Source organism: Hyla sarda, chromosome 2, assembly GCF_029499605.1.
Source record: "Hyla sarda isolate aHylSar1 chromosome 2, aHylSar1.hap1, whole genome shotgun sequence".
Classification (NCBI taxonomy): Eukaryota; Metazoa; Chordata; class Amphibia; order Anura; family Hylidae; genus Hyla; species Hyla sarda.
The window spans coordinates 377,008,889-377,033,176 of NC_079190.1; the positions used below are offsets into that span (position 1 = coordinate 377,008,889).

Consider the following 24,288-nt stretch of genomic DNA (forward strand, 5'->3'; position numbering starts at 1 on the left):
ATTTGTAAATTACTTCTATTAAGAAAATCTTTATCCTACCAATACTTAGCTGCTTATACTACAGAAGAAGTTATTTTCTGTCTGACCACAGTGCGCTCTGCTGACACCTCTGTCCAGGTCAGGAACTGTCCAGAGTAGTATAGGTTTGCTATAGGGATTTGCTCCCGCTCTGGCCAGTTCCTGACATGGACAGAGGTGTCAGCTGAGAGCACTGTGGTCAGACCAAATAAATTCAAAAAGAAATTATCTTCCTCTGGAATACACAGGAGCTGATAACTATTGGAAGGATTAAGATTTTTTTAATAGGGGTATTCCGGCCCTAAGACATCTTATCCCCTATCCAAAGGATAGGGGATAAGATGTCTGATCGCGGGGTCGCACAGACTTCTGCAGCGAGGGCCTGGCGCATGCGCAGTTACACTGCGCAGAGAGCACCCCGGGATGCACAGCTCTCATGTCATCAGGACGTGACAGCTGCGTATAATCTTCAGGGGGCATGTGACTTGATGAGGAGTCGAATAAAATGCATATTTGATTAAGGGAGAGGGCTTAGGCACCTTCCTCCGGGACCCAAAGTACGACTGCGGGTGGGGGACACCTGCAGAGTGCATCTAAAGAGGGCGAGTTACAGGCCGAAAACTCTGCGCCAACCCAAAAAAAAGAAAAATGTAAGTGCCCTGTTGGACTCCTGTTCACCCAAACTATAACCCAGTGTATTGGGTTTAGTGTGGGTGAACTTGCTGACCGTTTCCCTTTAACCCCTTAAGGACCAAGGACGTATCGGTACGTCCTTGGTCCTGCTCTCCTGATATAACGCGGGGTTACACAGTAACCCGGGTCATATCACGGCGGGCCCGGCGTCATAGTGAAGCCGGGACCCGCCTCTAATAGCGCGCGGCGCCGATCGCTAAAAGCGAAAGTTGCCGGCTAGCTCAGTCGGGCTGTTCGGGATAGCCGCGGCTAATCGCGGCATCCCGAACAGCTTACAGGACAGCGGGAGGGCCCCTACCTGCCTCCTCGCTGTCCGATCGCCGAATGACTGCTCAGTGCCTGAGATCCAGGCATGAGCAGTCATGCGGCAGAATCGTTGATCACTGGTTTCTTATGAGAAACCAGTGATCAATGATAAAGATCAGTGTGTGCAGTGTTATAGGTCCCTATGGGACCTATAACACTGCAAAAAAAAAGTGTAAAAAAAAAGTGAATAAAGATCATTTAACTCCTCCCCTATTAAAAGTTTGAATCACCCCCCTTTTCCAATAAAAAAAAAAACACAGTAAATAAAAATAAAAACAAACATATATGGTATCGCCGCGTGCGGAAATGTCCGAATTATAAAAATATATCATTAATTAAACCGCTTGGTCAATGGTGTGCGCGCAAAAAAATTCCAAAGTCCAAAATAGTGCATTTTTGGTCACTTTTTATATCATTTAAAAATGAATAAATAAGTCCTATCAATGCAAAATGGTACCGTTAAAAACTTCAGATCATGGAGCAAAAAATGAGCACTCATACCGCCCCATACACGGAAAAATAAAAAAGTTATAGGGGTCAGAAGATGACAATTTTAAATGTATTAATTTTCCTGCATGTAGTTATGATTTTTTCCAGAAGTCCGACAAAATCAAACCTATATAAGTAGGGTATCATTTTAATCATATGGACCTACAGAATAAAGATAAGGTGTCATTTTTACCGAAAAATTTACTACGTAGAAACGGAAGCCCCCAAAAGTTACAAAACAGCGTTTTTTTTTTCAATTTTGTCGCACTGATTTTTTTTTTCCGTTTCACCGTAGATTTTTGGGCAAAATGACTGACGTCATTACAAAGTAGAATTGGTGGCGCAAAAAATAAGCCATCATATGGATTTTTAGGTGCAAAATTGAAAGAGTTATGATTTTTTAAAGGCAAGGAGCAAAAAACGAAAATGCAAAAACGGAAAAACCCTCGGCCCTTAAGGGGTTAAAAAGAAAAAAAACTAATTTGTTTTCCACCGGAGCCTACACAACTGTATGGGAAATAGTTGCCCACCTCAGGGGTTAATGTGTAATGTATACTTAGATTTGTCAAGTATATTGTCAGTTTGCGCATGTGTGAAAAATACCCGGAAACACCTGCAGCTTCTTATGTTTAGGAAGCCAGTTTTCACTCGTCACAGACATTTAGAAAATGAAAGCTGGACTCTGACAACATAAGCAGTTAAGTATTCCTCCTCTTCCAGACCTGCTACTGTCACAGACTGTTGAGAAGCAGATATGTAGTGGGGGGTGGGGGGGGGGGGTGTAAGAATCTCAAACTAAATAGCAAAAAGGCAGAAAAAAAAAAAAGTGAACATGTGACTAAGTAGAACTGGCTGCACATATAAAGCATGGGTGAACTATCAAAACAGTACAGATACTGGAGCAACACAGAATAAGCTTAAAGGGTACCTCTCATCAAAAAACTTTTGATATAATATAGATTAATGTTTGCAGAATAAGTTTACAATTGCATGTTATTAAAAAATATGCTTCATGCTGGAGTCCTAAACACTACGAGCTGCCAGTCTGCTTTGTTCACAAAGGAGAACACTCAGAGCTGCCAGCCTGCTTTGTTCACAGCCTGTTTGGCTGTGAACAAAGCAGGCTGGCAGCTCTGAGTGTTTAGGACTCCAGCATGAGTCAGAAATGCTTGCTGACAGGACTGATCGGGAAAAATACTATAGAAAGAAGCATATTTTTCATTAACATGCTATTGGAAAGTTATTCAACATTCATTAATCTAAAATATATCAAAAGTTTATTTGATGAGAGGTACCCTTTAATCCCTTAATGGCAGAGCACATTTTGGCATTAAGGACACAAGTTTTTGGGCTTCTTTTTTGCGACCAATAGTACTTTGCAATGACACTTAAGCGCTGCATGGAGGAACACCACAGGGGACCGCAGGATGCCCGGTAAAGGAAAAAAAAAAGTTGAACAACTGTATGGGACGGGGGGGGGGGGGGGGGGTGATGTATGGGACGGAGCACAAGGAATTAAGATGGAGGGGGAGAGGGCTAATGGCGGAGGGGGGATGGGGAGTAATAAAGCACAAGGCATTAAAATGTAATGCCTTGTGCTTTATTACTTCCCATCCCCCCCTCCGTCATTATCCCTCTCCCCTTCCATCTTAATCCCCTTGCACCATTCCCCCCTCCCTCTGATGACCCTTTTGCCATATCAGATAATAATGAATAAAGAATGGCAAAAGGGAATCAGAGGGAGGGGAGGGAAAAAATTACACGGGGATTAATATTGGGGAGGGGGGTGATTATTCCCCCCTCCATCTTAATCCCCTTGTGCTATTATTCCCCCCTCCCTCTGATTCCCTTTTGCCATTTTTCCAACCTCCATCTTAATCCTCTTGTGCTATTATCTGAAATGGCAAAAGGGGATCAGAAGAAGGGGGAATGGCTCAAAGGGATTAATATGGAGGGGGGGGGGGGAGAATAATGGCAAAAGGGGATCAGAGGGAGGGGTTGGGGGATTATTCCCCCTCCCTTTGATCCCCTTTTGCCATTTTTCCCACCTCCATATTAATCCCCTTGCGCCATTATTATCTGATATGGCAAAAGGGTTATCAGAGGAAAGAGGAATGGCGCAAGGGATTAAGATGGAGGGGGGAGAATGGCGCAAGAGGATCAGAGGCAGGGAGGAATAATGGCACAAGAGATTAAGATGGGGGGGGGGGTAGGGGTTGATTATCTCCCCCCCCCTCCATCTTATTCCCCTTGTGCAATTATTCCCCCCCCCCCATCTTAATCCCCTTGTGGCACAAGGGGATTAAGATGAAGGGGGAATAATGGCAAAAGGGGATAAAGATGGAGGGGGGGGGATAATGGTACAAGTTCCACGCAAGGGGGTACCCGCGGACATACTTTCAGACTTTGGGGGTACAGTCGCCAAAAAGGTTGAGAACCACTGCCTTAAGGTGTTAATGACTGAGTCCATAGGACAGAAATCTCAGGAGCTAGGAAGCCAATAAACCTAATTTGACAATGACATCCAATCTTTTGGCGTTCTCTATTTACCTTTATAGTCTACATCAGTGTTTCCCAACCAGGGTGCCTCCAGATGTTGCAAAACTTCAACTCCCAGCATGCCTGGACAGCCTGGTCTACATTCTGACAAATCCTGTCCACTAAAAAGGCACAGAGAAGTCTGTCTTATAAAGGCTGCAGTAAAATGCTGAAGCTGTCACTAATCAAAGAGTTAAAGAATGTCACCAAATAAATGTCACAATACTAAACTATCATGCAAAATGTCTAACTACACATCCACACAAATATGTGGATGAAAAGGTAAAACTGTGCTTTATTGAAGTACCAGGGTCACCACTGGCAGTGGCTGCATATTGCAAGGCAACTAGTGGGTGGTCAGAAATTGATCCCCCTGAGAGAAGCGTGCGGCGGTCTCTGGCCCCGCAGAAGCTGCTGCAGTTCATTGATTTAAAGCGCCCGCATTATCGGCAAGGTAATTGCAGATACCTATAACGAATATCGGACGATAATATCGGCCAAACCGATAATCGGTCGATCTCTAATATTCACCACCGTCTACACTGAAAAGTTTTTGTGCCAAAATACTACCGCATGATTTGAAAATACATTTGGTGTATATGTCGGCATGCATTTAAAGAAGTGCTGATGCATACTGCAGTGTACTGTCAGCAGTTCTATTCAATTTAATGGACTAAACAGTCAAATCGTAGTAAGAGGCCTGAACATAGTCACATTTACTGTATTTAAATGTGATTAAAAAAAGTTTTGCCTGTAAGTGTGGGAAATAGAAATACAGTCACTATGGTAGTTCACTACTTAAAGTTCTTTACACTTAAAGGGGTACTCCACTGGAAAACCTTTTTTAATCAACTGGTGCCAGGAAGTTAAATAGATTTGTAAATTACTTCTATTTAAAAATCTTGAACCTTCCAGCACTTATCAGCTGCTGTATGTTCCAGAGGAAATTCTTTTCTTTTTGAATTTCCTTTCTGTCTGACCACAGTGCTCTCTGCTGACACCTCTGTCCATTTTACGAACTGTCCAGAGTAGGAGCAAATCCCTATAACAAACCTATCCTGCTCTGGACAGTTCCTGACATGGACAGAGGTGTCAGCAGAGAGCACTGTGGTCAGACAGAAAGGGAAATTCAAATAGAAAATAACTTCCTGTGGAGCATATAGCAGCTGATAAATACTGGAAGGATGAAGATTTTCAAATAGAAGTAATTTACAAATCTATTAAACTTTCTGGCACCAGTTGATTTTAAATCTAGTGGAGTACCTCTCACAATCACCATGCCCTTTTGATTGGGGTTCTCTTAACACATCAATAGTGGTATTTTAACAGCCTCTTACATGGCAAAAAGTTTGCACTGTGTATAGTTATGAGTAAATGTAACCTTTCATGAAAACATATACATAAACCTCGCCCCTTATTCTGTACCAATAAATGCCAGTTTTTGTTTTAACAAATAACCTTGGCTTTCTTGGTCTCCTGGGAATAGGCGCCAACGGGTTTCAAACATCTGATTTTTTTCTCAATTTATCCTCCTGCACCGTGACCTGGAGATCACTGTGAAGGACGCCCAGGCTGCTGCCCGTACCTTTGGACTACAGACCCCAGCGAGTCTACAGGCCTACTGAGGTGTTGTGCCCTCAGCACAATGTCACATGGTAAGATGCAACTACAAGTGCACACGTCACTCTACCTTTTAATTCTCCACTAGGAGCGCACCTCGTTTTTTCTACATCTCCTTCATTTAATAAGTTTGTAGAAAAATGCTTCACTTACACCTACAATGATAAATGCCGGCCAAAGACCCCAAACACACTGCTAAAGCAACACTTGAGTGTTTTAAGGGGAAACATGTAAATATGTTGGAATGGCCTAGTCAAAGTCCAGATCTCAAACCAATTGAAAGTCTATGGTCAGACCTAAAGATTGCTGTTCACAAGCGCAAACCATCAAACCATCCAACTTGAAGGAGCTGGAGCAGTTTTGCCAGGAGGAATGGGCAAAATTGCTAGTTGTAAGATGTGGCAAGCTCATAGACTTAAAGGGGTACTCCATCCCTAGACATCTTATCCCCTATCTTATCCCCTCCCATAGACTTGCATTGAGGGGACGGGGCGTGATGTCACACAGGGGCGGAGTTGTGATGTCACGGTTCCCGAGCAGAAACAGGTGGGTGCCGCATGCTATATTGCGGGGGTCCCCCGCAATCGGACAGCTTATCCCCTATTCTTTTAAATTAAAGGACAACTGCAGTGGTAAACATTTATATATGCCCGGGCCTCAAAAATAAAAACTTATACATATCTTCCTATGCGCCCCCATTGGTCCGGCACAGGCCTCACGGTCCGGCAGTGCCGATGTCATTCCACTTCCTGGGGACGAGGACGCCGCAGAGCAGTCGACGTATCACTGGCTGTAGCGATGTCCCGCCCCGGTCGGTGATTGGCCGGCTTCTTACATGAGTGGGCTCAGCCTGAGCTCCTTACATGACAGTAGGCTCAGCCTATCACAGGCCGGGGCGGGACATCGCCATGGCTGGTGATACACCGACGGCTCTGCGGCGTCCCCGTCTCCAGGAAGTGGAATGACGCCGGACCAACGGGGGCTCGTAGGAAGGTATGTATAAGTTTATTTTTGAGGCCCGGGCATATATAAATGTTTACCACTGCAGTTGTCCTTTAAATGCTCAAAATCATCCATGTAAATTCCAGGTTGTGAGGCACCAAAATACGAAAAAAGTCAAGGGGGGAATACTTTTGCAATATATTTCCCATATCAGGCTTTTGATAAAGAACGGATTCCTTAAAACCTGACTAAACTGTATCAAAACGTGTATACAAATTTTAATCCATTTAAGGTTGAAAACTGCATACTGTTTGAAAAAAGATGTCAGGTTGCACCCGTTTTTTAAGAAAAAAAAAAAGCGTATATGTTTTTAACGTTTTACTCCATTTTGAATAAAGTTTAACTAGTTTGATTGAAATTCCAAGAAAAAAAAAACTGTGCAAAGTCAAAAACCGTATGGTGAAAACCGGATGGAACCGTACGCACACACAGTTCTGTACGGTTCCAATTGACTCCCATGTTTAAAAAAAAAAAAAAAGTATACGTTTCAATACGGTTTTTCACCTGGACCAAAAACTGTGGTAGGCTAAAAACCATACAGGATGCTAAACAGACACAACCTGATACATTTTTTGGCATTCGGTTTTCAATGGAGACTGTTTTCAAATTGAAAACTTATACGGGAACTGTATTGCAAAAACGTGGTGTGAACCCAGCTTAACAGATTAAAAAATATATATATATATATATATATATATATATATATATATATATATATACAAACAAACTTATAACCAATATTGAAAATCTGGCAAGATTGAGTCCGATTGTCGCTCAGGTTTCTAGGAAAAGGTTAATATCTGTCTGCAGAGCAATCAAAATTTAACCCTTAACGACATAGGACGTAAATGTACGTCCTGATGCCCTGGTACTTAACGCACCAGGACGTACATTTACGTCCTATATGTCACGCGAGCACCAGAACGGTGCTCGCAATATGCGCGGCAGGTCCCGGCTGGTATCAGCAGCCAGGGACCCGGCGGTAATGGCGGACATCAGTGACCACGCTGATGTCTGCCATTATCCCCTCAGATGCCGTGAACAATACAGATCACAGCATCTGCGGTACTTAAAATGGATGTTCGGATCACCCGCGGTACTGCTGCGGGAATCCGATCATCCTGCATGGTGGCCAGAGGTCCCCCTCGCCTGCCTCGGAAGGTCCCGTCACCTGCAGGCCAGAGCAGAAAATCAATGATGACACTGATCAGTGCTATGCCCTATGCATAGCACTGAACAGTAATAGCAATTAAATGATTGATAAGTGTATAAAAAAAAATTTAAAAAATACCCTCCCCCAATCAAAATTTTTATTGTCCCTTTTTCCCCCCAATTTAATCCCAAAAAGCGCGTGCGTAAATGTCCGAATTATAAAAATATAGTGTTAATGATCACGTACGGTGAACTACAAACAAAAAAAAAAAAATCCAAAATTGCTGCTTTTGTGTAACATTTTATAAAAAAAAAAATAATTTACAAATATGTATTTAAAAGTTATATACGTAAATGTGGTATCAATAAAAAGTACAGATCACAGCGCCAAAAAAAAATCCCTCAAACAGCCGCGTATACGGAAAAATTTGAAAGTTATATGTAGTCAAAATAGAGGGATTTTCAACATATTAATTTGGTTAAAAATAAATTTAAGCGGTACAATAATAGGAAAGTTTGTAATCATGGGCATCATTTTATTTGTATTGACCCACAGAATAAAGAAAACATGTCATTTTTACTGTAATGTGTACATGAAAACAAAACCTTCCAAAATTTGCTAAATTGCTGTTTTTTTCCCCCCACACAAATAATATTTTTTTGGTTGCGCCATACATTTTATGGTAAAATGAGTGATGTCATTACAAAGGAGAACTGGTCGTACAAAAAAACAAGCCCTCATACTAATCTGTGGATGAAAATATAAAAAAAAGTAATGATAATTTTTAGAAGGAGAGGAGGAAAAAAACTAAACTGCAAAAAAACTTTGCTGCGTCTGAGTCCTTAAGGGGTTAAAGCGTACCTGTCAGATCCCACACAGGAAAAAAAATATATATATATTAATATGTTACTCCGTACAATATTATGTCTCTAACGCTATATGTATTATAAAAAGTAGGGATCGACCGATTATCGGTTTGGCCGATATTATCGTCCGATAATCACGATTTTGGGCATTATCGTATTGGCTGATAAGCCGATAATGCCCCACACCAAACCGCGGCTGCCCCCCCCCCCCCTGACCCGCCGCACCGCCCCGGCCACATTGCCTCCCCCATCCCCAGTTTTATCATTACCTGTTCCCGGGGCCCCCGCTACTTCTGTGCGCACAGTGACAGCTCATGAGGACGCCACCGGAGCCAGATGTAGAGTGGACCCCGGGAACAGGTAATTATAAAACCGGGGAGGCAATGGGGCCGGGGGGGTGCGACGCGGCGGTGGGGGGAGCGGTGGCAGTGATAGGACTCAGGACCCCCGGACAGGCAGAGGGAGAGAAGCGGGCGGCGGCCTATGGCACCGCAAAAGCCACTGCAGTGCATCGATTTAAAGCGACCGCTTTAAATCAATGATCTGCAGCGGTGTCGCGGGGGGATAAATAGCCGATAACTTATACCGGAATATCGGTATAAGTTACCAGCTATCGGCCCTAACCTGCACCGATTATAGGTATCGGCCCTAAAAAAAAAAAATGATATAGGTCGATCCCTAATAAAAAGCCCTCTTTTAAATTAATGCACAGTATTAGAAATCCTCTCAGGGGAAGGTTGTGTGTCCCTCCCTTGTGGTGGTGGGAGGTGATTGGTGCGTGTTCATGCAGCCTTGTCCATGACTCATGGACAAGCCTGATGCTGCTGCAGGACTGGTTAGAGTCCCAGTAAGTATGAGAACCTAGGGCTGGGAGATATACCGGTTCATACCCATTACCGAAATTTTTGTGCTGCACGATATGAATTTTAATCCATACCGCAATACCGGTTTGGCCCCTCCCCCCGGAAATGAATGAATCAGCCGCCCAGCACTTCCCCATCGGGGGAACTAATTATGTGACCCGCGAGCGCTGTTCTGCCCCCCCAATTAATTATTGGCCCAGAGCTGCACTGTCCCCAGTTATTGTCCTAGATATTGAGAATGACCCAATGTAAATTGTTTCACCCACAAGCGCTGCCCTCCTCTTCCTCCTGTTTGTTGGGGCCGCCTGTGCTGACACTATACCAGTGGTTGTAGTTTTGCAACATCTGGAGTTCCGCAGGTTGAAGATCACTGCTCTATACTGTATCCCTATGCCCGGGCTGCAAAAGGTAAACAAAATAAACTTTAACTCACCTTCCCCGTCGGTCCGGACAAGCTTCCTAGGGAATGGAACGTCTGACAGCCGTCCGCCTATGACTGGCCGCAGCGATGTTCCGTCACGGCCGGTGATAGGTTGAGCGTACTGTCATGTAAGGAGCTGGCCGGTGATAGGCCGACGGCTGTCCGACGTTCATGTCCCCAGGAAAAGCGCAAGTTTAAAGTTTATTTTTGTTTACCTTTTGCAGCCCGGGCATAGGGATACCGCACAGTATAGAGAGTCAGCGTCGGCAGCCTGCAACAAACAGGAGGACGAGGAGGGCAGCGCTTGCGAGTGATGCGAGTAGTACCCCGATAGGGACAGCGCAGCGCTGGGCTAATAATTAATTTGGGGGGGAAATACCGTGGAACCGCCATAAGTTTCAAATATACCGTGATACACATATTTGGCCATACCGCCCAGCATTATGGGAACCCCCAAGTGGTCAGATTTTCAAAAGCAGTTTTCTTTAATAAAAATTCTAAACATTTTTAACATATTACAAAAGGTCTTTAATTTTCATCAGTAACATATAAAAAGGTTTTTGGATCTGACAGTGCCCATTTAATTAGTAAATCAACAGCTGACAAAGCATTTTGTAGCAGAGCAACTTCAGACAAAACTTCAACCTTCCTGACATTAACATAGTGTGGGTAAATAGTCTTGCCAGAGGACTCTGTGCCTTACTGCCCTCAAAGTAACTAGCCGTTTCACACCATACTTGTGTTGACAGGAAGTCAATTTCTCAATGTAACAGACAATAAATGAGTGTATACAAGATAGATATTCATAAATCGGACATGTATTGGCACCACAAAATAATAATTAAAATGTGAAGGTTTGATAAACTTAAAATAGTACAAAGTGGGCATAACTTAAAATAGTGGACGTTGGATATGAACCACCTCCCACAATTCCAGGTGCCAAAAAAACATTTAGAACAGGTTCCGTTCCCTTAGAGGCATAACACCAATAGAGGTAGACACGCAACTGCTATGGAGGCCTGACTTTACATGCCAGATGCACCAAACCAAAACTAAAAACTACAACTCTGCATGTTACACTATATGGTAGTCAAGTAAAAGTTAAAGTGCAACATGCCAGCATCTTCGGTTTTTAGCCACGCACATCCTAAATTTTCCTTTTAGTGCACCACTATAATCTACAGCCACTTCAGATTTAAACTTGGACAAACGTGTTGCCCTACATTGGTATATATATTAGTTTGGGTATTGCCCCCTCATAATTACAAGACTCATGTTAAAATAAATAACTAAAAAAAATTAAAAATAAAATACACCCCACAAAACATCAGTCAAGATTGAGATTTATCTAAAAAGTTACTTGGCATCAGCAACTTGCTTATTAGACTATGTTCACACAGCAAACATTCTGCTTTTCTGTTCAAATTGTGTGTAAAAAAAGCAGAATGCGGATTTGTTTCAGAATTTGAAAAAAAATTGTTGTGTTTTCAAAATTCCTGAACAGAATTCGACAAAATTTGAAGAATTCGGAATATGGAATTTCTTCAGTAGAATGTGAATGGGACAGCAAAATCCTGTTGTACGTAATGTGCAGAAAATTGTGTAAACATTGCCTGTTAGGAACTTACAATACAGGGCGATTCAAAAAGAATGGTCCAAAATTATACCCTTGGTACTATGCACAACAGAAAGAACATAAAAAAAAATTCTCAAGATTAGTGATTTTCATTAGGGACATGACAGATAGGTGGTGGACCAGTTCTGTCCAGATGCATGCCAGAATATATTCGGATACTCCACTGTTACAACTGTTTCTGTAATACGTTGTCCCAGGAGGTTTAGATCCTTGGGAGGGAAGATACACTAGGTCCTTGATGTAGCCCCTCAGAAAGAAGTCACATGGTGTCAGATATAGCGATTAGTCATCAACCATTTACCACTGATGTTACTTTAAAGGGGTACTCCGTACTCCACTGGAAAACCTTTTATTTTTTTATTTCTTCAATCAACTGGTGCAGAAAGTTTCGGATTTGTAAATTACTTCTATTAAAAATTCTTAATCATTCCAGTACTTAGCTGCTGTTATGATATACAGGAAGTTATTTTCTTTTTGAATTTCCTTGATGCCTAACCACAGTGCTCTCTGCTGATATCTCTGTCCATTTTAGGAACTGTCAAGAGCAGTTTTTTATGTTTTCTATGGTGATTGCTCCCACTCTTGACATTTTTAAATGGACTGAGGTGTCAGCAGAGAGCACTGTGATCAGGCAGAAAGGAAATTCAAAAAGAAAAAAAACTCCTGTGGATCATAACAGCAGCTGATAAGTACTGGAATGATTAAGATTTTTAATAGAAGTAATTGACAAATATATAACTTTCTGGCACCAGTTTATTAAATAATAAAAAAAAAGTTTTCCAGTGGAGTATCCCTTTAACTACAGGCCTTTACTTTTGAACCAGCCCTTTTGAATCGCCCTGTAGTGTAGGAAACAAACTTGTTCTTGGAATCACTAACATAACACACGTTAAAGGACAACTGCAGCGGAATTACACTTATCCCCTATCCACAGGATAGGGGATAAGTGTTTGATCGCGGGGTGTCCGACCGCTGGGACCCCCCTAGATCTCCCTAACGGGGCGCCGGCATTAGCGTCCATGGTGACGTAGCGTTGACCTAGAGGTAGACTGTGATGCCCCGTCTCCTCCCCGTCCCCATACAGTTCCATGGGGGATGCGGGGAGGCACGAATGCTGCCTCCCCGCCTCTCCCATAGAGATGTATGGAGGAGGCGTGCCGGCCGCAACGTCATGCTGCGGCTGGCACGCCCCCTGCACAGGAGAGCCGCAGCCCCGTACAGGAGATCGCCGGGGGCCCCAGTGTTTGGACCCCCCGCGGTCAAACACTTATCCCCTATCTTGAGGATAGGGGATAAGTGTTTGTACCGCTGCAGATGTCCTTTAAATTAGGTGTTCAGGCATACTCTCCCGACTTACTAGACATCGTAAAGTGCAGTTCCCATATCTTGAGGCCACGTTTATATGATGGAATTCTATTGATTTCAATGGGATTCTGCTGCACTTTGAGGAGTCCGCACCGAAACACATTGGAGTGCTGCCGGAGTTCCGATGTCGATTTATGTTCCCACACAAATTTTCCACCGTCTGAATAATCCTAAAAGGGCTAAATGCTTAGTGGGGTTGGACTGGTGGTTCACCAACCCAGCGTCAGATGAAAAGGGTGTTAGTCTGTAAAACCACATTACGTTGTTCACGCTTTTGTGCACTGTCAGTGGTGTTCTTTCATGAATCAATCCTAATAGCACCTGTTACTGCATATTATCTCTGGGTCAAAGTCCTTTAACAGAAGAAACTAACCTCAAGAAACCAGTAGACTACCCGCTGTGGTGCTAAAGAAACCTGTTGATCAGCTGTAACAAGAAGCAGTGTGAGAATAGTAAGGCTAGGTTCACACTACGGAATTTCCGCCTGCAATTCAGCTTTGAAATTGCAGGCAGAAATTCCACTTGCTAATATGTATAGTGTAGTGAATGGGTTTCCGTTCACAAATTCCCACTTTGGAATTTGTGAACGGAAAATCCACTTGGAAATTTCCGCCTGAAGAATGGCGTTGCTCTTTCTTCAGGCGGAAATACTCTAACACATTACATTCTATTGGAGACTGCAGTGTCCGGACGGACCTAGCGCCAAAATTTTCTACCCGGAGATTCTGTAGTCTGAACCTAGCCTTAATGGAAGGAGAAACTGTCTAAATACAGCATATGGCAGCGTAGATCAAACCTTAACAAGCTTTTGCATTTAAAGGGTTATCCAGGGGGAAAAAATGGTTTTATATATCAACTGGCTCCAGAAAGTTAAACAGATTTGTAAATTACTTCTATTAAAAAAATCTTAATCCTTTCAGTACTTACGAGCTTCTGTCTAAGTGCTCTCTGATGACACCTGTCTAGGGAACTGTCCAGAGTAGAAGCAAATCCCCATAGCAAACCTCTTCTATTCAGTGCAGTTTCCGAGACAAGCAGAGATGTCAGCAGAGAGCACTGTTGCCAGGCAGAAAAGTACTCAACTTCAGCAGCTGATAATCATTGGAAGGATTCAGATTTTTTTAATATAAGTTATTTACAAATCTGTTTAACTTTCTGGAGCCAGTTGATATAAAAATTAAAGGTTTTTCCTGGAATACCCCTTTAAGCATTCCTATCAACAATCATGGCGATCAGACATGTCAAATGTTGCTGATCACACCAGGTCTCATTCCTGAGAGCCACTGTGAACATAAGTTATTAGCCAGGAAAGAGTGGGATTACGCTCCTTTCCCCGGCAGGCCTAGATATCCAAATATTTCTCAGCACAGAAAAAAATAGACCTTTTCACACATTTAGTTAGAGCTGGGCGTATGACTAAAAATGTGTATCACAGTATTTTTGTAACTTATGGCGGTTCCACGGTATATAACGGTATTTCTTTCACCCCACACCCCTTCCCCCAAATCATGTCACCCGCCAGCGCTGTTCCGCTCCCCCACAATTAATTATCAGCCCATGCTGGGAGTTGTAGTTTTGCAACATCTGTAGGTCCGCAGGTTGGAGACCACTGGTGCACAGTATAGAGTTCCAGCGGCGGTGTCGGCCCGCAACAAAGAGGAGGAGGGCAGTGCTTGACATATGTGAATATACCCCGCTGGGCTGATAATTGGGGGGAGCAGAACAGCGCAGGCGGGTCATGTATGATTAGTTCCCCGATGTGGTGACAGCGCAGCGCTGGGCTGATAATTCATTCAAGGGGGAGGTGCCCAACCAGTATTGCGGTGTGGGAAAAATTAATATCGTGCAGCCCAAAAATTTCGGTATTCGATATGAACCGGTATACCACCCAGCCATAAATGTACAGGGATGTGGAAGTCCTACGGAGTTCCGGGTGCCGGGCAGGTGATTTCTTCAGGCATTTAGCCCTGCTTCGGGCAAGCAGAGTTAAATGCCGGAAGAATTCACACAGGTCCGCTCACACTGTTACTGTACTTACATCTGCCTGCAGCAGTCTATAACGAGACTTCCTTGTGGGGATGCGAGTGATTGGGGACGTCATCACATACGCAGCTCAGGACGTCGGGACACTGACGTCTAGTGCAGCGCCTGTGATGACGTCACCTATCGCGCGCATCCCTGCAAGGAAGTCTCGTTATAGACTGCTGCAGGGAGATGTAAGTACAGTAACAGTGTGAGCGGACCTGTGTGAATTCAGAGTGAGTGAGAAACTGGGTCACCGGGTCTTCTATTCACGTCATTGTAGTAAAAACAAAAAGCAGTAAATGGAGGGTTCCTCTCGCCTACCGGAGGTTCCTTGTGCCGCACCATCTGGTGTGGTCTCCTGCAGTGGACATCAGTTGTCCTGTAACGTGGTAGAGAAACATCTGGAGCAGTGGTCTCAAACTGCGGCCCTCAAGGTGTTGCAAAACTTCAACTCCCAGCATGCATCCGGGCATGCCGGGAGTTGAAGTTTTGGCAACATCTAGAGGACCACAGTTTGAGACCCCTGCCCTAGAGTAACGTATAGCACTTCGTGCCTCCATTTTGGTGATTGTCCAGCTTTCCTGTCTTGCAGTAACCAGAACCCCTCACTGCTGTCCTTGGTCCCCCCCACCCCCATTGTGTTTCTTAGGGGAGAAGATCGAAAAGTCTATTTAGTGACACAAAAGTTTTTTTTTGTTACCGTTTTTGTGAACCAAAGTCCGTGTCTGTTGTCCATAGTTAAGTCTCGTTTCCTTATTGTTCAGGGGCAAACCATGAATACGAGGCAATTCCGTATGTAGGGGTCAGGTATATGACTGCTCGTGCAATAGCCTCACTCAAAAATCGCATCACTGGCCCCTACCCTTAAAGGGGTACTCCGCCCCTAGACATCTTATCACCTATCCAAAAGGATAGGGGATAAGATGTCAGATCGCCGGGGTCCCACTGCTGGGGAGCCCCAGGATCTCCACTGCGGGCACCCCGCTATCATTACTGAACAGAGCAGGATCGCTCTGTGCGTAATGACTGGCGATACAGGGGCCGGAGCATCGTGACGTCACGGCTCCACCCCCTTAATGCAAGTCTATGGGAGGGTGCGTGATGGTTGGCACGCCCCCTCCCATAGACTTGTATTGAGGGGATGGGCCGTGATGTCACGAGGGGGCGGAGCCATGACGTAACGATGCTCCGGCCCCTGTATCGCCGGTCATTACGAACAGAGCGAGTGTGCTCTGTGCAGTAATGATAGCTGGGTGCCCGCAGCGGAGATCCCCTACTTAAAGGAACACTGTAGTGCAAAATAACTTATCCCCATAAGTGATAGAGTCTGACTGCTGGGACAACCCCCCCATCTCTTGCATGAGGCCCCAGCAGACGGCATGAAGAGAATGTTCCGTCCTTGCATGACACGGCTGCTGAAATACCCCCTCCATGTATCTATGGGATACATGGGGGGGGGGGGGAGCGTGTCGATCGCTGCGTCATGCGGACAAGCCCCCATTCCTCCTTACAAAAGATCGGGGGAAGGGGGTTTCCAAGCAGTCAGGATCTTATTTTGCACTGCAGTATTCCATTAATGGGGTGGACTTACTTATCAGGGACCCTATCCACCTAATGGGGTGACATACTGGTCTGCCTGTCAAGTTTTTATTTATAAAAGACCTTATTTACATACTATTTGGGTTACAATTATTTTGTACCAGGACAAGTGGATTGTTATGAGGGACAAGTAGATTCTGCTCTGTTTTAGTCCCTTGGACAAGTAGTATTTAAAATAATTTCCACACCCCTGCAATGTGATAATATATACATATCTACATAAGTTTAATTTATCTACCTTTCTCTCTTAATATATTTATTATATTATAATATATATATATATATATATATATATATATATATATATATATATATACACACACACACAATATATATAATATATATATATTAGACTAATAAAGCACTGCACTGCCATTGTATATGGGTGAATAAACTTAACACAGTTTGTCCCTGAAAGGAGTGCCACTGTCCCCTTATACAGAGATTAAGGGGGGGTTTAGCAAAACTTGTGCAGAGTAAGGGTATGTTCACACTGCGGAATTCCGTGAGTGGGTCTTTCGCGAGACCCGTTCACTCTGAGGAGTTTCGGCAGTGGACAATTCCATTGCTGAAATTGTTCAGCGCAAGGAAGGAACACGTTTATTCTTTGCGCAGAAGTCCGCAAGCACTGCATAGCCGTCAATGGTGATGGCGCACCAAAGCTTTTTCGGCGGTGGCTGCAAGAAGGAATCTCTGCTCACTGAATTATGTGAGCGGAAATTCTGCAGTGTGAACATACCCTAAGAGTTGTCCAGTTGCCCACAGCAATCACACATTCTTTACTCTGAGACTGTTGGGGAATTTCACCCTTTAAATTGTGAAGGATTATGAGGAAGATTCAACAAAACTTGTTCTGAGGAAAAGTTGCCCAGTTGCCCATAGCAACCAGATTGCTTTTATTTTTCAGCATCATTTTCAAAAATAAGTGATCTGATTGGTTGCTATGGGCAACTGGTCAACATATTCTCTGCACAGGTTTTGATGAATCTCCCTTCTTATATCCATTACAGGTAGAGCATGCTGCAATTCTGGAGTCAGAGGGAAATTTATCAAAACCTGTCCAGAGGAAAAGTTGTCCATAGCAACACATCAAATTTCTTCTTTCATTTTTCAGAGGCCTTTTCAGAAATGAAAGAAGGGATATGGTTGCTATGGGCAACGCCACAACTTTTCCTCTAGAAAAGTTTTGATAAATCTCCCCCGATGTTTTCTACAGTATGATAAGAGTTTTATAAAACCTTTTATAAATACATTGTACTTGTATCCTTCCCGAAATAGTTTTGTAAAGAAATAAACCACATGTTAACATGGTCTAAAGCAGGGGTCCTGAAACTTTTAAAACGGGGGGGCCAGTTCACAGTCCCTCAGACCGTTGGAAGGCTGGACAACAGATTTAAAAAAAAAAAAAAATCCTATGCACACATCTTATTAGTGTACTACCCCTTTGAGTACGCAGCACAGTTCTACCCCCACATTAGGTTGGCAGTATAGATCCCCCACATTGGGTTGGCAGTATAGTTATATATAAATAAAATATCCAAATAGAAGCAGCACATGAAGCAGTGGTAACAGATAAGGGGTGCTCGCATTACTGGATTGTGGGTCCACCGGTTCCTTAATCCAAATATGCAAAATAGGATGCAGCACACAACAAATGCAGTCAAAGGTGATTGTTTATTCCATAACGTGCAAAAGACAACGTTTCGCCAGCCTCACACTGGCTTTTTCAAGTTAGGAATAGTGACAAACACAAGGTATATATATGGGCCGCCCTAATGCCGCCCACATCATCATGTGATCAATTACAGGCATCGTTTGCATATCAAAACAAAGTATAGTAGCGAGTGACAATGTTTAAAAATCAACGTATTAGTACATCAAAACAAAAGGTGCATCATTTACATATACATATAACCACATTAAGTGCTGGTAGATCATGGCGATCAATCATATGGTGTCTCATATTGAGATCATTACAATCTCCAGTAGTGAAAGTTCATTAGTGATGTCGGTGGTGAAAGGGATTACCTCACAGGGATGCGCCATGTCATCCACGATATGCAGGATTCACCGTTCTCATGGAGAGCTAGAAGGCGCGTGTCTCGATCACACTTCCGGGTTTACGAGCGGGTTCCTGTCTATTGGTCGCGCAGCCGCCACGTCCATAGCAACCGCTTACCCGGATGTTCCTTCATACGCGCATGCTCCAATAAGGTACGGTGGGGGAAAAACCAGTGTCTCCATATCCATGCAGTGTGCACCTGCGTGTAGAAATAGCGTCCATGGTTACCGGTGCCTCTGACCGGCTTTACAAAGCAGGATATCGCAGCATCTGAACAGGGCAGATAGAGTGATAGAGAGATCTTCATGGATGCTTAAACAAGTTCTAAGAAGTGTTGGTAAGTCACTTCAAAGCTATGGTTGTGGGGGTAGCTAACAGTCATAAAGTCTCCCCTGGCAACCAATAGAAGAAAAAAGGAAAAAAGATAGTGTTCAAAACAAAGGTATTGTTTTGAACACTCTTTTATTCCTTTTTTCCCCACCGTACCTTATTGGAGCATGCGCGTATGAAGGAACATCCGGGTAAGCTGTTGCTATGGACGCGGCGGCTGCGCGACCAATAGACAGGAACCCGCTCGTAAACCCGAAAGTGCGATCGAGACACGCGCCTTCTAGCTCTCCATGAGAACGGTGAATCCTGCATATCGCGGACATCATGGCGCAACCCTGTGAGGTAATCCCTTTCACCACCGACATAACTAACTTACTACTGGAGATTGCAATGATCTCAATATGAGACACGATAAGATTGATCGCCATGATCTACCAGCACTTTATGTGGTTATATGTATTTGTAAATGATGCACCTTTTGTTTTGATGTACTAATACGTTGATTTTTAAACATTGTCACTCAATACTATACTTTGTTTTGACATGCAAATGATGCCTGTAATTGATCACATGATGATGTGGGTGGCCTTAGGGCGGTCCATATATACCCTGTGTTTGTCACTATTCCTCACTTGAAAAAGCCAGTGAGGCCAGCAAAACGTTGTCTTTTGCACGTTATGGAATAAACCATCACCTTTGACTGCATTTGTGGTGTGCTGCATCCTATTTTGCATATATATATATATATATATATATATATATATATATATATATATATAGTAAACACGGGACACAGGGATGTCCTTAGGCAGCGGCAGGCCGGGTAAATGTCCTCGGCAGGCCGTAGTTTGAGGAACAAAATCTCTCAGGATATATAAATATTGATACAATGTACTATATTTGAGGCCAACAGAAGAGTCAGAAAGACTATGTATATTTTGGCAATAACACTTTGAGAAGGTGGATGGGAAGATACATGTAACTAAATGCAGTGTCCTTTCAACCAACAAGCTACATAACTAGACTAAAGAAGGCAAAAAAAGAAAAAAAAATGCATCACTACAGGACAGTATATCCGCAACTAGGGCTGGGCGGTATACCGGTTCATACCGAATAGTGAAATTTGGGGAATACAGTTATATCGCCATAAGTTACAAAAATACCGTGGTACACATATTTTTGTCATACCACCCAGCCCTATCTGCAACCTTTACTTTTCATTTCTGTTCACATAATGGGCGACTACAGAATTTCCACCTGCAATTCTGCTTTGAAATTGCAGGCGGAAATTCCGCTTGCTAAAATGTATAGTGTAGTGAATGGTTTTCCCTTCACAAATTCACACTTCGGAATATGTGAAGCGGAAAATCCGCTTGGAAATTTCCGCCTGAAGAAAGGCATTGCTCTTTCTTCAGGTGGAAATCCGTGTGGAACACATTGCAGTCTATTGAAGACTGATTCAGTCAGCGCTGGCCGCACTCGGAATCTCCGGGCGGAAATTTTCTGCCTGGAGATTCCGTAGTCTGAACCTAGCCTTATAAACATGTACTGTATCTGAATGCCTGGTTACCAACATGGTGTCAGATTGCAGCTTGTTGCTAAGGAGCAATGGACTATTTTTTATGTTGTGCAGGGAATCAGTGAAATGTTACACATTCCCTTAAAATGTTAACACGTACTGCATGTCTTGTTCTTTCGTTGCAACTGTATTTCAGTTGGAAAAACAAAAAACAAAAAGTATGTTCTTTAATTAAAGGGCTATTCCAACCTTAGAAATTTGTAGTATATCTACAGGACAGCCCACTTAGACCCAATCCCCTCTGCAGAACAGGAATCTGCTGTCCCATCTAGTGAAGAGACAACCGGATCTGCTGAGCTGTTTCTGTAACTCCAAAAGTGAATGGAGAGAGACAGTGGTTAGGTACCCCATTATGGAGACATATGAACCCCAGAGGTGGTATCTGCATCTATCAGACATGTATGGCTTGTTTTGTGGAGATGTCACAAATGACTAAAGGTGCTAACAGCCTCTATACTAAAAGAAAGTCAATTACAGATATCTCGTAAGATCGGACAAAGAATGAAATAATTCTATTAATACTTCATTTGAAGGGAACTGACAATTGTCATCCAACTATATTTGGTTAATAAGATATTTCTAACTTATAAGATGTCTACTGTACAAAAGGAAATGGTCCTTGGAATAATTCTGGTCAATTAAACTGGGTTCACGCTACGTTCTGCCCATATGATTTTGTCCATCCGGCTTTCTGGCCGAACTGAAAACAGCAGCATACCTCGTTTTCAGTCTGGTCACAAAACCGGATACGGGGCAAAAATAAACGAACCCGAGTCAACCAGAGTCATCTGCCTCTGGTCGGTTCATTCAAATGAATTAGATGCGGGGCTGCTTCGGCTGGGATATGGGAGCGCCGGTTTGCACATTTCCCAACTGTATCCAGTCCCCATATGACAAATGTAGTGTGACTGCAGCCTCACAGGTTTTTATTTATTTATTTTAATCCTTTTCTTGTTTTGTCATCTCAAACAAACTCCTTATACATTTTGGGAGTAATTTATTAGAACTAGCAGTTAAAAGTAGCAACTTTAGAAAATAAACCCTACCTGACTCAGTGCCATGAGCAAACCTTTGCCTTAGCAAAATTTAGGCTCTTATCAAAAATTGTGCAGAGTAGGGATGTCCAGATACCATTTCTTTAAGACCGAGTACCGATACTTTAATTCTAGTACTCGCCAATACCAATTACGAGTACTTTTATATTTTAAAGGGAATCTGAAAGCAGGGTGACCCGGTTTCTGGCGCTGCTTACCGTGCTGATATGTGGGTTCCTTGCTTTATACAATGGAGGCGGCTGATGTAGTATGAGCCAAGATTTCTCTTCTCCATTGGACAGAACAGGGAATTTGCATTGGCGGCGAGACAGATGACCACATGGTGAGCAGCGGTAGAAACCGGGTCACCTGACCTATCTACCCATAAATTCAAGTTAGTGCAGGTGACTCTGCTGTAAGATTGTCTTTAATAGTAGACAGTATCCCCTTGCAGACATTAGCAGCAGCCGCCGGCAGTCATTAGTAGCAACCCCCCTGTAGACCACAGCCCCTCTTTAGACAGCAGCCCCCCTCCCCTGTTTAGACAGCAGCAGGCCCTCCAGTAGACATTAGTAGCAGCCCCCTCCTTGCCGACAGCTCACCTACGGCTGTCCTCTGTCGGGTGCTGCCGCTCCACTGCCCTGTTCTCCCGTCCGCATCATGGCGTCCTATGGAGGAGCATGTGACATAAGTCAATCTGCTTCCTCCGTAGCGTTACACTGGGCGCAGGTGAGGAGGTGGACTGACGTGTGTGTGTCACATGCTCCTCCATGGAACGCCATGATGCGGACGGGAGGATGGGAGAACAGGGCAGCAGAGCGGCAGTAGGTATCGGACGGGGACATTAAACGAGTCCCCAATACCATGCAAATGGCTAGTATCGGCCCCAATACCAATACTAGTATTGGTATCGGGAAATCCCTAGTGCAGAGAGTAGTTTTTTTTTTTTATTTAATATATAATTTTCTTTCTTTCTTTAAAAAGGTCTGTTCTTCACTGTGGCCAGAGGTGAGAATCGAATCCCCGTCAGTCATCCTATGTGTCCCCACTGTCTGTATCTATTGGCAGTCTGGTAGGTTGCATGGACAGCCAAGAACTCATGATAGTTGCAAGGAGGGGCTGCAGGAAGCACTGTGAGTACTGGGCCCCCTCTTCACTACACTTGCGACTAGAGCTGGGTGGTATGACCAAATATGTGTATCAGGGTATTTTTGTAATTTACGGCAGTTCCACGGTATATAATGGTATTTCTTTCACCCCCCCCCAAATCATGTGACCCATGAGTGATGTTCTGCTCGCTTCCCCCCCCCCTCCAAATCATGTTACCCGCCAGCGCTGTTCTGCTCCCCCCCAATTAATTATCAGCCCAGCGGAGTACTACTCACATATGTCAAGCACTGCCCTGCTCCTTTTTGTTGGGGGCCGCTGGCGCTGGAACTCCCTGTATGCCAGTGGTCTCCAACCTGCGGACCTCCAGCTGTTGCAAAACTACAACTCCCAGCATGCCAACGGCTATCCAGGCATGCTGGGAGTTGTAGTTTTGCAACAGCTGGAGGTCCGCAGGTTGGAGACCACTGGTGTACGCTGTATCCCTATGCCTGGGCTGCAAAAGAAAGAAAATAAACTAACTTACCTACGTCGGCCTTACACTGGGGACTGGAACGTCGGACAGCTGTCAGCCTATCACCGGCCTGAGCGTTGCCCCGTCCCAGCCAGTGATAGGCTGAGCCCACTGTCATGTAGGAAGCCGATGTGGGGACAGCGCAGCGCTGGGCTGATTCATTCATTTCCGAGGGGGAGGGGTCCAACCGGTATTGCGGTATGGGAAAAATTAATATCGTGCAACCCAATAATTTCAGTATTCGGTATGAACCAGTATACCGCCCAGCCCTACTTGAGACCACAGTTGCATATATACATATACAAGTGATAATCGCTATGTATATATGACTGAAAATTGGCTGACCAACCTGTCAACTAATCCATTATGAAAAGAGATGACAACTATTTTTAGAATCTATTAGTTTCGATGCTACTGTGGAATTTATTATTTCTATTCTTATCTATTGTTACATTTGAACAAGCTAACAGTGAAGAAGCAGATCAATTCAAGGGAAGCAAATCTGAATAATACTCAGGACAGGCCTTCAGGCTCCAGACACAACCTGATAAACAGGAAAATATTGGGAAGTCATCCAAGTCATTTTTCCTACTAAAGAGTGACTAGACTGATAATCGTGCATTAACATATACCGTAAAGGTCAGGGATGTGGAATTCCTATCGCCCGACGCCCGGGACAAGGTGAATTTGTCCGGCCCTTAGCCGGCTTCAGGCAAGAAGGGCTGGACCTGACAAGCGCTGCGGACCTCTGCAGTCTGTCTGGAGCGGGCCGCTGTCTCCTGCCCGCTCCATACTCTGCAGCCCCCGGCTGTAAAAACCTGTGTCCTCCAAAGCAGAGCAGGGGAGATGAGAAGCTGTGTATTGGTCTTCTCTCCCCTGCTCTGCAGACGTGCGGGGGGAGATGAGGGGGCGTGGCTTCTTGCTCCCCATGCAGACCTGCGTCCTCTGCCTTCACTCCCCCCAGCTGTAGCTTCGGAGAGCTCAGGGGAGGAGGCGCGTCTGCACGGGGAGATGCTTGCGGCGCTCACAGGGGAGTATGGAGCGGGCTCCGGATTCCTGCGCGCTCCA

General features: G+C 44.1%; 1 protein-coding gene across 2 annotated transcripts in view; it reads right to left on the bottom strand.

Annotated features, from left to right (window-relative positions):
• The window catches only part of PAFAH1B1 (platelet activating factor acetylhydrolase 1b regulatory subunit 1), a 117,300-nt gene that overhangs the window by 75,990 nt on the left and 17,022 nt on the right, over positions 1–24,288 (bottom strand). The window contains exon 2 of one of the 2 annotated variants that reach the window (XM_056558456.1): positions 4,057–4,166. The exons of the other annotated variant lie outside the window; for it this stretch is intronic. The gene's annotated coding sequence lies outside the window, so the exon portion shown is untranslated. The remainder of the gene's footprint in view (positions 1–4,056; positions 4,167–24,288) is intronic. 2 annotated transcript variants of the gene reach the window in all.